A 13,836-nucleotide genomic window follows, 5' to 3' on the forward strand; every position below is an offset into this window, starting at 1 on the left:
ACTTACTACCTCCTTAAATCCTGTGGCTTAAATACTGTGACGGTCTGGGGACCTTAGAAGAGAGGAAGAAAGGTATTTTCAAAGTGGCAGAACGTGGGAATTTTGCACTAAGAAAATCTGCTGTTGATTTTTGCTTTGCAGAACCTCTCAACTGTTAACTTTTCTACCTCCCCCTTTTCTCTTTAAAGCCTGAAAGCAGAAGTGAAGTTTTGAGATCTGCTCTTTGCAAAGGGGAGGTGGGAGTATATAGGGCGAGAGGCTTAAGACTGAAAAAAGAAAGTAAAGAGAAATGGGAAAATAAAATGTAAAACAAAGTGGCAAGTAAACAAAATCTTTTTTTGGTCACTCTCCTGATGTGTACGTTTTTCTTTTCTTTTTTTCCCTTCACATCTAATAGTGTTAGGAAGAAAAGAGAAGAGTTAGGGACGGACACAAGGAGGGAAACAGGAAACTGAGCTCTGCAGGTGAAACTCCATTTAAAAGGGCTTTACCCCAAAGTATCTAATTTAGTTCAGTTAAAGTGCTATTGGTTTTTAATTATTACTTTTTTAAAATGGAGGTACTGGGGATTGAACCCAGGATCTCCTGCATGCTAAGCATGTGCGCTACCACTGAGCCATACCCACCCCTTGAAATTGTTAATTATTTTAATGTTTAAATTACTTCAGATAAATCATCTGATGTAAAGGTAGATGTATGGTTTACTATAAAATGACTATATATCTTATTCTTGTCCATACTGTCTTATTAATAAGATTTGTTATCGAGACTGGATTGAAAATACATCTCTCCTGATGCTGTTGAGAAACAGTTTTTTTCTGGTGCTATTGAAACAACTCATTTTTATTTTGTTTGTTTATTTTTTTATTAAGCACCGTCTTTATTAACCCTTTAGTAGTGGGGCCTGGTTTGGAGGGGTGGGAGGAGCTGAGCACCCCCTCTAGAGATGATCTGATGAACTGAAGCAGCATCTGGTTACTGTGTGAATTAACAAAAAGTGGGACTCTGGCTTTTGAGGAGTAAACAATTGAACACCCCCCTCCCTCCTTTCCCTTTGCCCCTTATTTTCAGTTTAGAGTTTGAAATGCCTTCAAAGATCATCTGATCCACCTCTTGCCTCCTGCAGACAAGACAGGTGCGATATGCCCCTGTTTTACATATGAGCCAGCCTGGGCCCAGAGGTCATGTGGCTTGTGTTCAGACACAGCTGGTTACTTACATATGCCTACTAAGTAGATAAGAATATGATCATCTCCTTCCTGAAAGTTTGGGAATGGTCTTTAGGACTAACTTCTAGGACTCACAAAGATGAGTGAGGACACCCTGGGTTTTCTGACTTCACGTTTATGAGAAATACTAAGATCACCTTGATGTCGCGAAGTCCTGCAAGGCCTGTGGGCTGGAGACTTACCAACATCAGTTCTCAGGCCGCGGTGACCTTCTCTTGAGAGAGAGGAATAAAGCCCCAGACATCATCTGGGCTCCAAACTGCTTGCTAGGTAGAAAAGGTAACATAAGCCCCATAAAACAAATTACCTTTTCCTCCAACAACCTGCCTGGCGCCAATGTGAGGTTAAACTTCTTGGCAAACACATTTCAGACCTGACTGAATAAGTTTGGCTCATGTGAGTCCGTATATGCCCCGCGTGGTTGAGCTTTGAGTGTAGACAAGAAAAGCCTCTTGAAAGTTGGCGCCAAACGGTAGCATCATTCCGCATCCCGTTGCCTCCTCTACGGTGCAAACTCAGGAGTTGAGCTGCTTGGGTTCAAAACCACTCCATCTCTGACTGTGACTTTGGGCAGGTGCTTTGGCCCTCTGTGACTCCGGGACCTTTGTTAAATAGGAATAATAAGTGGTATCAACCTTACAGAGCTTTTTCCTAGGATTAAGTTAGATGAAAAATATTTAGAACAGTGCTTGCTATATAATCAATGCTCAAAGTTAGCGATTATTATTATTCGTGGTGTTGTTATTGTTATAGTTCACTTTCATCCTAGCCAGGCTTTAGGGTTTTATTTAATGAAAAACAGCAGAAGGCATACAACACAAGAAATCTTCTAGAACCCAAACCAGTGGTTCTTACTGACTTTTTTTTCCTGCATTCCTGAAATGCATTTTCTGCATGCTAGCTTTCCCCAACATTTAATGGATCAGTAAATACATTCCTTAAATTCTTTAGAAATGCCCCCAACAGCTTGTGAGAAGATTCATCCCGAGTTCCTCAGGCCTAAGGTGCATGCACCACACTTGACAATCTTGGAAGCGTTTTCGCAGACTGCTTGGCTCCCCTTGGCAGGTAGGAGCTTGGAGTGTGTACTTTAGGACCTGTCAGGTTAGTTCGTTTTCCTTCTAGGATTTTCATATCTGATGCCCTGTCCTCTCAGAAACACAGAATAGGCACAATTACTTATCATTTTATCTCCTGTCTGTCAAAATGTACTGGTTCAAGTCAGCTAGACTACTTTCATCCAAATATGTTTGGGCTAATTTTCTCTCTTTTAAGTAAAACTTACTTTTAAAGGCCGTCTCAGCCTCCCTGCTAACTGTCTATAATGTGTCTGTAGATTTTCTTTTTTTTCAAGGAGGTTTTCCTTCCTTCCTCTTTTTTTTTTTTAATTGAAGTATAGGCAGTTACCGTATTGTGTCAGTTTTAAAAGATGTCTCCCTGATGCAGAAAGTAGTAAGTTAAAGTCCTATTCAACTTTCTTCACAGATGTTCCTGATCCAAGCAGATGCCTGTTATGTAAGGGGCCTGGGGAATCTTTTCCCAATTGGCAGTGCCCTGGGAATGAATCCAAAGGGAAGCCTGGGCATCCTCAGTATCAAGAAGTCTCTGAGAACAACTGGGTCTCTTTGGTGTGACCTCCACCTCACCGGAAACCTGGTCCTCTACACCTGTTCATGTGGTTGAATCACAGCAAGGGCTTCGGAAGCCAGCGGACCACTCAAGTGACCACGAGACACGTATCACCGTCATGTGACCACTGTGGATCAGGCAAGTGTCACCCCCCCTTAACCTTTGTCCACAGTCTCCGTCACCTTTGAGAGTCATTATGTTCCACTTGCTGGTCTTATTCTTGTTGGCTGCCACCAGCACTTGTGCTTTTTTGCTTAAAAAATAATCATGAAAAAGAGAAGAGAAAAAGCTTTCTGTTAACAGAAGAAGTTACATTTATAAGAAAATGTGAAGAAATGTTATTTGGCGAGGAAAAAGAAAAATGGAATGAAAGAAAACAAAACTCACCTGTGACCCCAAATCTCTTAGCTGGTGTGTTTCCAGTCCGGTTTTATGTATTTGATTTTTTTAAAATATGTGTATACATACATACACTTTTCTGACCATAGACTATGTATATAAAATCTGAGTACTGTCTTCAAACAGACTAACTGTATGTTGATGCCATTCAGGGTGTGGCCCATGAACCAGCAGCCTGAGCATGGAGGAAGAACAAAGGTTTAGGAATGTGCGATCCTGGACCCCACGCTAAATCTGCTGAATCAGAGTTTGCATTTTGACAAATCCCTGGGAGGTTCACATTAAAGTTGGAGAAGCACTGACGTATATGCTATAGTTAGTTCTATAGCCTAATGGTCCCTTAACAAAAACCAAACAGTATTTATTTTTTCTATAGTCTCCATTAATTGTTAACAATGGCATGGAAATAACGCTTTGTAAAATGATGAAAACATTTAGAGCTGACAAAAGATTGAAATAATATGTTGATTTGTGAATTGGCAAAGAGATCCCTGAACAGCTTTGTAGTGTTTTTTTGAGCCTTTTTATTCTCAGGTTTTCCTAATGAAACACTGATGAATGGAGTTCAAACTATTTCAGAAATGTGTTTGTTTTATTGTCTAAGAATGTAAAACAATACTTACTTAAAAACCCCCTTAAGGGAAGAAGGGCAGGGAGTCCTGAAAGAAAGCCCAATTACAGCAGTTAAAGGCTGAGTCAGGACTCACCAGCCACTAGGAACGAGTTGCCGGGGGGGGGGGGGGGGGGGGGGGGGGGCTGAATTTGGATCAACTGATTCAGATAAGAAAACAAAGCCTGCGACTCCTGAACACCCTGACTTCTCTATGACTCCAGTCAGCACTTTGCTCTTTAATTACGGAGGGCGAATCTTTGTCACTTTACTTCTCCAGATGACGATAAGAAAAGGAACAGTCCAGTTTACTTTGGAAAGAATAAGGAATTTTAATCAGTTATTAGGCACTATGCAGTCAAAAGCTACCAAAACATAAGATGTGGCTAGCTTCAAAGCAAGGAATTAATTTAAATTCAAATTAATTTAAACTCAGATTTCTAAGTATAAGTCAGAATGAGTACTTTTAGGAGACTGCAGCCTTCACAAAATAGGACCAAAAGGCTGTTTATTCGGAGCTTAGTATAGAGGGGGAGTCAGCCAGCATGACTTGCAGTTGGCAGGGAAGCAAAGGCAGGCAGGACAGTGGGAAAGCTTTATAATAAGTGACCAAGGTGATGTTAATATGACTCTTTGCTCAACTAAACTTTGGACAGGCGTCTTCCCAACTGCAGCTTCTGACCTCCCTCTCCTTAGAGCATTACTTAAGAAAACTTGCAATTATAAATGTCCTTCTCTGCTCCTGGAGGTGTAAATCTCCTCAACCTCTTGCCAGTTTTACAACCCAGGAATGTCCTTCTCAAGAACCTGAAAGCCGTCCCTTTGAAATGTAGTCTAGAAAGACAGGGCCCCTGACTCCCAGTCTCAGTGAGGGGTAGGAGCCCAATTTCATAAGCTTTAGTTGGCGGACACAGAAGGCTTCTTCCATGGCACTGACCGGCTTCCCCACCAGTGTCCTCCAGGACTTTTCCACTAGCTCACCTGAGTGCTTAAAAACACTCTCCAACCTTTTGTTTCGAAGGAGTTGGGTTCAGTCTCTCTCTCCTGTAGCAGTAGTCTTGAATAAAGTCTTCTTCCTTGCCTGTTTCACTCCATCTGGTACAATTTTTCTTTGAATATGGTGGAAAAAAGAACGGTTTCATGTAGGTTCTAACTGGAAGCTATTAGCACAGGACAGCTGGAGGTGGGCTATTGAGAGGGGCTTAGGGCTTTCTCTGGTGGGTCCTGTGTTGGAAGGGTGCAGAAAAAATAAGGAAGCTGGCAGTCATCGACCAAGTCCTGGTCTTTCTGGGCTGATGGCAGCAGGGGCTGTGTGGTTTGGCTTCCCAGGCTCATTGCTCCAGCAGCTGTAGGTTGTAGGTTAGGGTATAACCTGATATATAGTATTGGCCACATAGGATTTTTTTTCTGGGAGTTAGAACAGTGCCTGGTATATAATAAATACTCAAAATTAGCTGTTATTATTACTGTTGTTGTTATTGTTAATATTATCATCCTAACCAGGCTTTAGTTTTTCGTTTGTTTGTTTTGAAGAGCAGAAGACATACAACACAAGAAATCATACCAAACCCAAACTAGTAGTTTTTACTGAGACTGTTTTTCTGTCTTTTTTTGAAATATATTATCATATGTGTTCTGGCCATCATCCGTTTATAGTCTCAGTTGCTCTTGAAGATGGCATTGGAAACTAGAAGCCCTAGTCACAGGATTCTGGAAGATGCAGTCACAGAATTCTTTTTTAGAGAAAATCACTTTTTATTTCTTAGAAACATCCAGAATGCAGCATTGCAAATAGTTCCTTTATTGTCTTTAGAGATTTAAAAATAACGGTAGAGCTGGGCTAAAAGTCTTTTTATTATCGTCATGGGCTTAGTAATAAAATACTCATCTCTGAAAGGAGTCTATTATTGATCTAAATTCTAAAAAATTCCTGTGATTACTGTTTGAACTTTAATAATATGAATGTAAGCCTCAAATTAGCACATTTTTATTTTCCTTTACCATTTTTTCCCTGTGTGGATGATAATTTAAAGAACTCTCAGCGTTGTCCTCGTAATCAATCTCTCTCCTTCTCTCTCTGTCTCAAACACTCGTGCACGCGCACACACACACACACACACACACACACATAGAATCAGCTATATGCATTCATTCCAAAGGGTTCAGAATCTTTCTTACTCACTTGGAGTGCACTTTCTGTCTCAGGCCCATATATATTCCTGCATTTCAAGAGTAGATTCAGTATAAATCAGAACACAGCAGTCATAGTCATTAAGAAAAAGAACTCAAATTACTTCAATTCTGACATTGCCTGTGACTTAACGTATAAAATTTAAAATAGTGAAACAGCAAAATGTAGTATTTTTTGTTTGATAAGTGCAAATTTATTCACACATGAACAGTTTTATTGGATTTGGATAATTAACATGAAATTTATTATTTATTCATTGTTTTAAAACTAAAGAATGAACCAAGAAATCAAAACATTCCATGAGTGGTATCATTTACTATTTCTGTTTCTTTTGCAGACATTTCACTTCTATTCAGGTTTATTAGTTACTTGACAGTTTATTCATATAAATTATTATTAAATCAGACTCACCAAAGGATCAAAGTTATTATTTATTTTGCTCTATGATTATTAAGTATTATTTTCTCATATTGACGTTAAAAATTATTTGCTTCCAATATCTTATTCACTAAGTATGCCACTGCCAGTAGCAGTCATAAAGTCATAAAAATGGGAGACTGAAAGGGTTGGAATTAAAGCTCAGATTTCCTGATCTCTACTCAAAGCTGTTTCTATTAATCCTTTGTAAGAAAAAGCAGTCCACTAATTGATTTTGACTTTGGGTTTAGAATTCACTGGTAACATTATTGAACACCAATTATGTACTAAGGGCAATGCAGAAAATGCAGCTGTCTCTTGAAAGTGTTTAAACAAAATAAGCAGGCCCCAATTCTTTATCACTTATGGTTTCATTTCATTCCACTGGGAAGTCAGGGGACCTGTGTGTTCCCCATCTGCCACTTTTACAACCCAGGGATGTCTTTCTCAAGGACCCAGGAGCCACCTCATAGAAATGCAATCACTAAGGAAGTTGGTGCCCTCTCTCCCAGGCCCTGTGGGAGGGTAGGAGTCTAACTTCAATGGGCTCTAGTGAGCAAACACAGATGACAGAGTCAGAGAAGAACATCTGCAAACTAAGGAGTAACTCAGTGTGCCGGACACGGTGTCCCCTTGGTCACCCTCCCCACTAGTGTCCTCCAGCACTTTTCCCTCTAGCCCACGTCAACGCTTAAAATCCCTTCCCCACTTTGTTTCAGTGGAGTTGCGTTCAGACTAAGTTCTGGCCTCTCTATGCTATTGCAGTAGTCTTTTTTTTTTTTTTTCGTTCTTATTGTTGTTGTTGTTTATTGATTGTTGTTATTGTTGACGGGGAGGTAATTAGATTTATTTCCTTTTTTTTTTTAAATGGAGGTACAGGGGATTGAACCCAGGACCTAACGCATGCTAAGCAGGCGCTCTATTAATTGAGCTATACCTTCCCCACTGCAGCAGCCTTAAATAAAGTCTTCCTTAACTGTTTAACCTTGTCCAGTGCAATCTTTGCTTTGACAGGAGTCAGATAAGAGCAGGGGAGAAGCATTTATGTTGGTGATGGGAAATTTGACTTCATAAAGGCTTAAAGATGCTTTGTGTCTCGGGAACTGACAATGATTTCTTTATTCTGCTGACAGGGTCCCCTGCATATGCCTTTCCTGGGACTTCAGAGCACTGAACACAGAGAAGGGAGGAGGCTCTTCAAGTTCCAGCTATGTCAGAAGCAGGAGCATCCCTTTCTGAGCTCAACAGGTGGTCTGTACTCATGAGCCAGTGTCACCATCACAAGCCCGATCTTGGTTGTACCAATGAATGAAACCAGTGCCTTATGTTGATTGGGACCCTCATGTAAGAGCTGAATTTTCTTCACTGCAATTTTGATGGGCACCCTAGGACAATTCATTATAAAGCATCCCCCCGCTCCAACAACTGGAACTATTGATTGGTGACTGTTAGATGTCTCATGTGCTTTGGAGGAAAAGGACAGGACAGTTTCAGACTGAAGGACAGAACTCTTGGGCACTAAGTAAAGGTTCTGTTTGTCAAGTGTTCTGTTCACCTGTCCTGCCGTGGAGAGTGGCAGAATGGAGGTCTTTACTGCAGGGATTAGCACAGGAACTCACTCTGACTTGACAAGAGAGCCCTCTGGGATGATGTGGCTGACCACTGATACACAGCCAAAGGGCTTGGCCCAAGACCATGGCTGGCAAGACATAGAACAGGACAGTCGGTGCTGAGGATCACAAGATAACCCAGAGAAGTGGGGCCACAGCTCATGTGCAGAGCCTAGGTCCGGGGCAGAGCACATATCTTGTGAGGCATCGGTCGATTGAGGAAGCTGAAGTTCGGGGTTATGTCCAAGTCCAGATGGGAGATCCCAGGGGGCGGCTGGAAGGTGAACTTCTGCAGGAGGCTCGTGAAGAAAAGGAAGAGCTCCATCTTGGCCAGTGACGCCCCAGCACATACCCGACGACCTGGGGAGGTGGGACGTGGTGGAAGGTTATTAAACCGACCAAAACTGAAGACTGTCTAGACAGAGAAAAAGGCCGTCCACATGCCATTTCTTCTCCTTCACCAAGTGCGAGTCAGTTAACCTCTTGTGAGCCACCTGGGCTCTGTCCCCCCAGCTGAAGGACTGGAAATGCAAAATGAAATGCATCTGAAGACTCTGCCTTACAAGCTCCCATGAAGGACACAAGCAAGTAAGCAAACGTTAACATTAACATTCTAATGTGAAAAATGTTCTGGCAGGTGAAGCCAAGTGTGTGGTGAGAACGCAGAGGAAAGGTGGCCCATCAGGGAGGGCTCCCCTTTGTGCGAGGGCTTTACGTCTAAGGATGGGAGGTGAGTCTGGCAGAGATGGGGGAGGGTGAGTCAGGGGTGGGATGCATTTAGGGCAGGAAGAAACAGGGCTGACTGGAGCACTGAGCATGAAGTCGGGAGTCTCAGACCCGAGGCCAGAGGTATGACCGGAAACAAGGTCACACTGAAGCACTTTAAGAAGAGTGCTTGGTGGGGTGGTGGGTTTAGCTCAGTGGTAGAGCACGTGCTTGGCAAGCCCAAGGTCCTGGGTTCAATTCCCAGCACCTCCATGAAAAAAATAAAAATAAACTTAAAAAAGAGTGCTTGGTTAGTATTTCTGAAATGTGAATTAACTGGGGAAATGTCAAGGTGTCTGAAAAGTGGAGTGAGTTAAAATTGAGGAAGGAAGTCTTCTAGGTTGGTTTTTATTACCAACAACTGGGGTCTTAATGGTTATTACAAATCTTTCTTAAAACATATGGGGCTTTTTTTTTTTTCTGGCTTAAATTTAATGAGTTCTGTGGTTGCATTATAGAGCAAAGGTAGTATATTGGTTGAAATGAAGCATTATTGAAGGCTTCAGAAGACCTAACCCGGCCCTTTCGTTCCTGCTCCTGGAGTCTCTAAATGATCTGCCACCCTGCTGTACCTCCAGTGAAATGTCATAGACAGTCCGGAGAGGGGTCTCTTTTTCTGTTTCTGTATTTAATTTGGAAGGTAACTCACAAGCGTACTGAGTCACAGAAGACTTTAAAGTTCAGCAAAATATTCAAATGTAGCTATTTTATAACACCTTGAAAGTATCCCAGGTTGGCCCTTTGGTTTGGTTTGGTTGGTTCCAAGGAACGGATTGACTCCACCCTCACTATGCCTCGTAACCAGGTGAGATTTTTAGGGAGGGAAAGACCAAGGATATTATCTGCCTCTGCCTAGAAGTGTTCATTAAGTCAAAGCTAACCATTCGATCCACAAATTGGTGTTGAATGTCAAGACAGATTGAACTTGGGTCTGAGTCTGTTGCCCTTGGGCGGCTTCTGCCTCGTAGGTGGGTCTGAAGAGGAAACGGGTGATTATAACACAGTATCACAAGCCATGCTAGGGTGTTGAGGAAGCCCGTGGAAGGGACACCAACGCTGGCTTTGGGGGACAGATCTCCCCGCCCGCCCAGGAGGAAACGGGTGACGCTGGTGTCCTCTAACTGATGATAAACAAAACAGCTTCGGGTGTGAGTCAGTGTCCCTGTGTTTGGGCTCAACTCAGTTTCACGGGAGGAGTCACGGTGCGCATCATTTTAGTTTACTCTTAAGGGTAAGTAGGTGAAAACGTAGTAAACGATCTTAATTTATTTTAAAAAGAAATGCTACATGCAAAATTAGTTAGACGTGATCTCGGGGGCCAATGAAAGAGCTTATTTGGATTAGGTAAACCCTTTAAGGAGCAAAATCTTTATCTTAACGCGGGAAGTAATAAGTGATCAGGATAACTGGGGAAGGGAGTGCCTTCAGGACAACTAGAGTGTTTGGAGAATTTCACTCTCACAGTGGAGGCACAGAATTGGTTTTATATTATGTTTTCTTATTGTGACAGTTTTGAGATGATTGTATTTTAGGAGTTTTTCCACTTGTTTATGATAAAAACAGGATGACTACTCCTAGATTTCCTACAACTGGAAAAAAAAGAAACCAGTATAACTAGAGATGGTTAGAATTCTTCAGATAAGCTGGGCAAAATCCTTTGAGGATGGGTCACTGTGGCAGAATCGGGACTGTTGCTGCCGCCTCGTGGTCCAAAGACGTCCCCAGGCCCAGGTGTGTGAGAAATCGTGGAGGCCCTGGGTGTGGTATTGGTCAGAGCTCAAGAGAGAAAGTAAAAATAATGATTGTTCACAGGGGGCGAAGGGCTGTCGTGGAGAACGTGATTTCTTTTCTCTAAATATTAGCAGCAGTCAGTCCAAGAGCCGGTAAAGGAATCTGGAAGAAACTGTACGTATCTTTTCACTTGTAAAATGAGGGTTTGGAGTTAGACATGGCTGAAGTGCCCTCTAGAGAGCACTGTTTATGTTTCCATGGCTTTTTTTCCCCCCCAAAAATATAATGCAAGGAAATGCTGAGAGAAATGGAGTTCAAAACACTGCCAATACAGGTGTATTATTTTTCATTGCTTTTAACTCTTGTTCCAGATGTGATGTGATGTTTTTCATTTTAAGGAGTGGTGAGTATGTTTTCATTACTCCACCCCCTGCACTCTTGAGTACGTGGGCAAGAATTAGGGGAAGGGGTCGAGCTTTGTATCGCTCTGTATCCGTAAGTTGTCAGCGGGGAAAGGAGGTCTATTTTGGGGTGGCTGCTGTTTACCCATCACTGAGTGGGTCTCTGGAGTGACGACCAAACCTTTGTTTGTAGAAGCAGAAAGATGGCAAACAGCTCATGGTGTAGTTTTGCTAAGACTCCTAGAAATGGAGAACTCATTTCAGATTCTTAGAAATCCAGGCAACTATAGAATCCATTCATTTAGTTCTGTGGATTTCAAATTTTAATGTGAAGCTCTTTTCACTTCCCTGCCTTGCCCTCCTCAAGAAACCCTCAGAGCAACACTGTATTTACACGTCATAAAGCAAAGCTTTAACGGTTGGAGTGACGTGGGTTTGCCCATCGTTGTCCTGCTTAGCTGTCCCTCTGGCTTCCCGAGGCCCTGTACCTAGCCTCGGCCGCAGAGAGTCATCCAGGACTCCCTAAGGAAACGTCCTTCCAACGCCTGTTGTCCTGCATCCTGGTGAAAGCCGGGGAAAGGACTACTTCCCTCTCTCTGAAGGTTAGGGCCACGTGGGAAAATCCAGAACCTTAGCCCTGGCCTCAGGCACGTCCAGATCTCTCCAGATTTTTCAAGTCACCTTTCTCCAGTAAGATGCCTTACCTGCTGAAAAGGGCATGAAAGCTTTCTTCTTCATAAACTTCCCAGCAGAATCCAGGAAGTGCCCGGGGTTGAAGGTGTCTGGTGTCTCCCACTGGGTCTGATCCCAAAGTACAGAGCTCAGCAAAGGTATGACCTCGGTGCCCTAGGGGTAAAAGTGTGATGAGTGACAGAGATGAAACTGCTTCCTAAAGAGGTGGCTCCAAAGAGGTACGGTGACCTTGGCTGGAAGTGGTGTGTTCTAGAAGGAATGCGGAGGAGGGAGCTGGAGCCGAGTGGCTCAGGCTTGGGGTTGAGTGTGGAATATTCAGTCTGTACCTAGTGAAAAACACAAGGCTTGGATTCAGAACCGGGAACAAACTCTAGGCACGTATTTGCTACGTGTTAACAGCGTGGGGTTTGATTTCCCACGGCAGTTGCTAACCTGATTAGTTCCATTCATCAGTGTGCTTAATACATGCTGGGAAGAGACGCTCCAAAGAAGGATGTAGCCCCCCAGTCACTGGGGAAGTACAGGGGACGGGGGCCCATGTAACCAGTGGCCGGTGGCCGCCTGCAGAGGTGGGCCCAGAAGCCATGAACAGACTGTCAAGAAAAAGGCTCGGGGCCGTGGGCCTACCATTACCTTATGCCACTTCCTCCCTTCAGCTGAGTTTTAGCAAAGATCTGTACCTCCTCAGTTGACCAGTCAAAGCACAAGGCTGCATCTGGGTGTCACAGTCCTCGGAAGCGGAGGGCCTCGCCGTGTGCAGGCGGAAGTGAAGGCCGGAGGTGCTGCTGGACACAGGGCCCTAAAGGGGGGCACGCCTCACCCAGAATCTGCTCCCTGACACACTAGCCTTGCCTGCACTCTCGGAACCCCAGCTTCCTCAGCTGTAACAAGAAGAGTAATGCCTTCTAAAGTCTTTTCACTGAGCAAAGGCCACTGTTACCTATGAAGACGCTCAGTCACCTGTGGTTGGTCGTAGAGAGGGAGACAGGGAGGGGGGAAAGAGGGAGGGGAGGAGGGAGGGGCCGGGGAGGGAGGAGGAAGGAGACTGTCTGACAGTTCATCTGCAGCGTTTTGACGTTCTTTCCCTCTCCCCTGCCCCTCGCCTCCAGCCCTTACCTTTGGAATATAGTAATTTCTAAATAGAACATTCGTGGTTGTTGCCCGTGGCAAGCCTGTGGGCAGGATGTTGGCAAATCTCTGCACTTCGTGAATGACAGCGTCCGTGTATGGCATTTGAGCACGGTGTGCAATTCGAGGCTGCGCGGACCCGACGACTTGGGCAATCTCATCGTGGACCTTTTCTGCATAGGATGGAGAGCGGTTAGGGTCTGCGGTGGGAGGGGGCTGTGTCTTTAAACGTGAACATCAAACCCAAGTCCTCTCTGAGTTCTGAATCATCTTTTCCCTGCACTGCTTCTATCCCCGAGCCTCTGGGGACCTGGATGGAGTGATGCCTTCAGACCATCTCAGGATGCTCAGAGGGCAAGTCTACTTTCTTACAGCATCAGGATACTAAAGGTACAAACGATTCTCAAGGGTACAAACGAAAGGTATCCAGAGTAGCTCTAGAATTCAATATTGTCCAGTCCAAGGGGTTCCTGATTCCTCTCCTTCAGGTGATGCTCTGAATCTCAGGAGACGTACCCTGGATCTCCGGATATCACATCATGAGCAGAATCCCCCAGCGCAGCGTGGTGGCCGTGGTCTCTACACCTGCCACAAACAGGTTACTGACAAGTACCACCATGTTGTCATCACTGAAATTGTCAGTAGATTTATCTTTCTCCTAGAAGGAGAAAAGGAATCATTAGCGATGAAAGAATTTTATCCTGGACAAGCATCGCAAATAACCTCACGTGAACTGAAAAAAACAAAGTGCTGCGTTCTTCCCTCAATATGAGAATGTTGTGCAGAATGTTAGGATAAAGCACATCCTAGAAGCTAATAATGATAAATAATTCTGACACTGGGAAAGCCCATTTGCCATTCAGGAAGACTGGGAATTAGTTTTTAATTGAGCGATTAGAATATTCCCAGCATTATTTATTTAAGAAAAAAATTAAATGGTCTCAAGTATGTCAGTTGAAACACATTTTTCAAGATTGCAAAGAAAAGAATATTAATCCTCAGAGCCGTAACACATCTTGAGGTCTTCTGTAAG

At 43.5% G+C, this 13,836-nt stretch overlaps 1 long non-coding RNA gene across 5 annotated transcripts in view; it reads left to right on the forward strand.

Moving 5' to 3' along the window:
- Positions 1-13,836, forward strand: part of LOC116147618 (uncharacterized) — a 333,894-nt gene continuing 320,058 nt past the window's right edge. For 3 of the 5 annotated variants that reach the window (XR_010376916.1, XR_010376915.1, XR_004131155.2), the window contains exons 1-3: positions 2,179-2,297; positions 2,715-2,996; positions 7,609-8,673. This is a non-coding gene — a long non-coding RNA (uncharacterized LOC116147618). The other 2 variants (XR_010376913.1, XR_010376914.1) reach the window with 2 other exon arrangements.

This window comes from Camelus dromedarius, chromosome 19 (genome assembly GCF_036321535.1).
Source record: "Camelus dromedarius isolate mCamDro1 chromosome 19, mCamDro1.pat, whole genome shotgun sequence".
NCBI lineage: Eukaryota > Metazoa > Chordata > Mammalia > Artiodactyla > Camelidae > Camelus > Camelus dromedarius.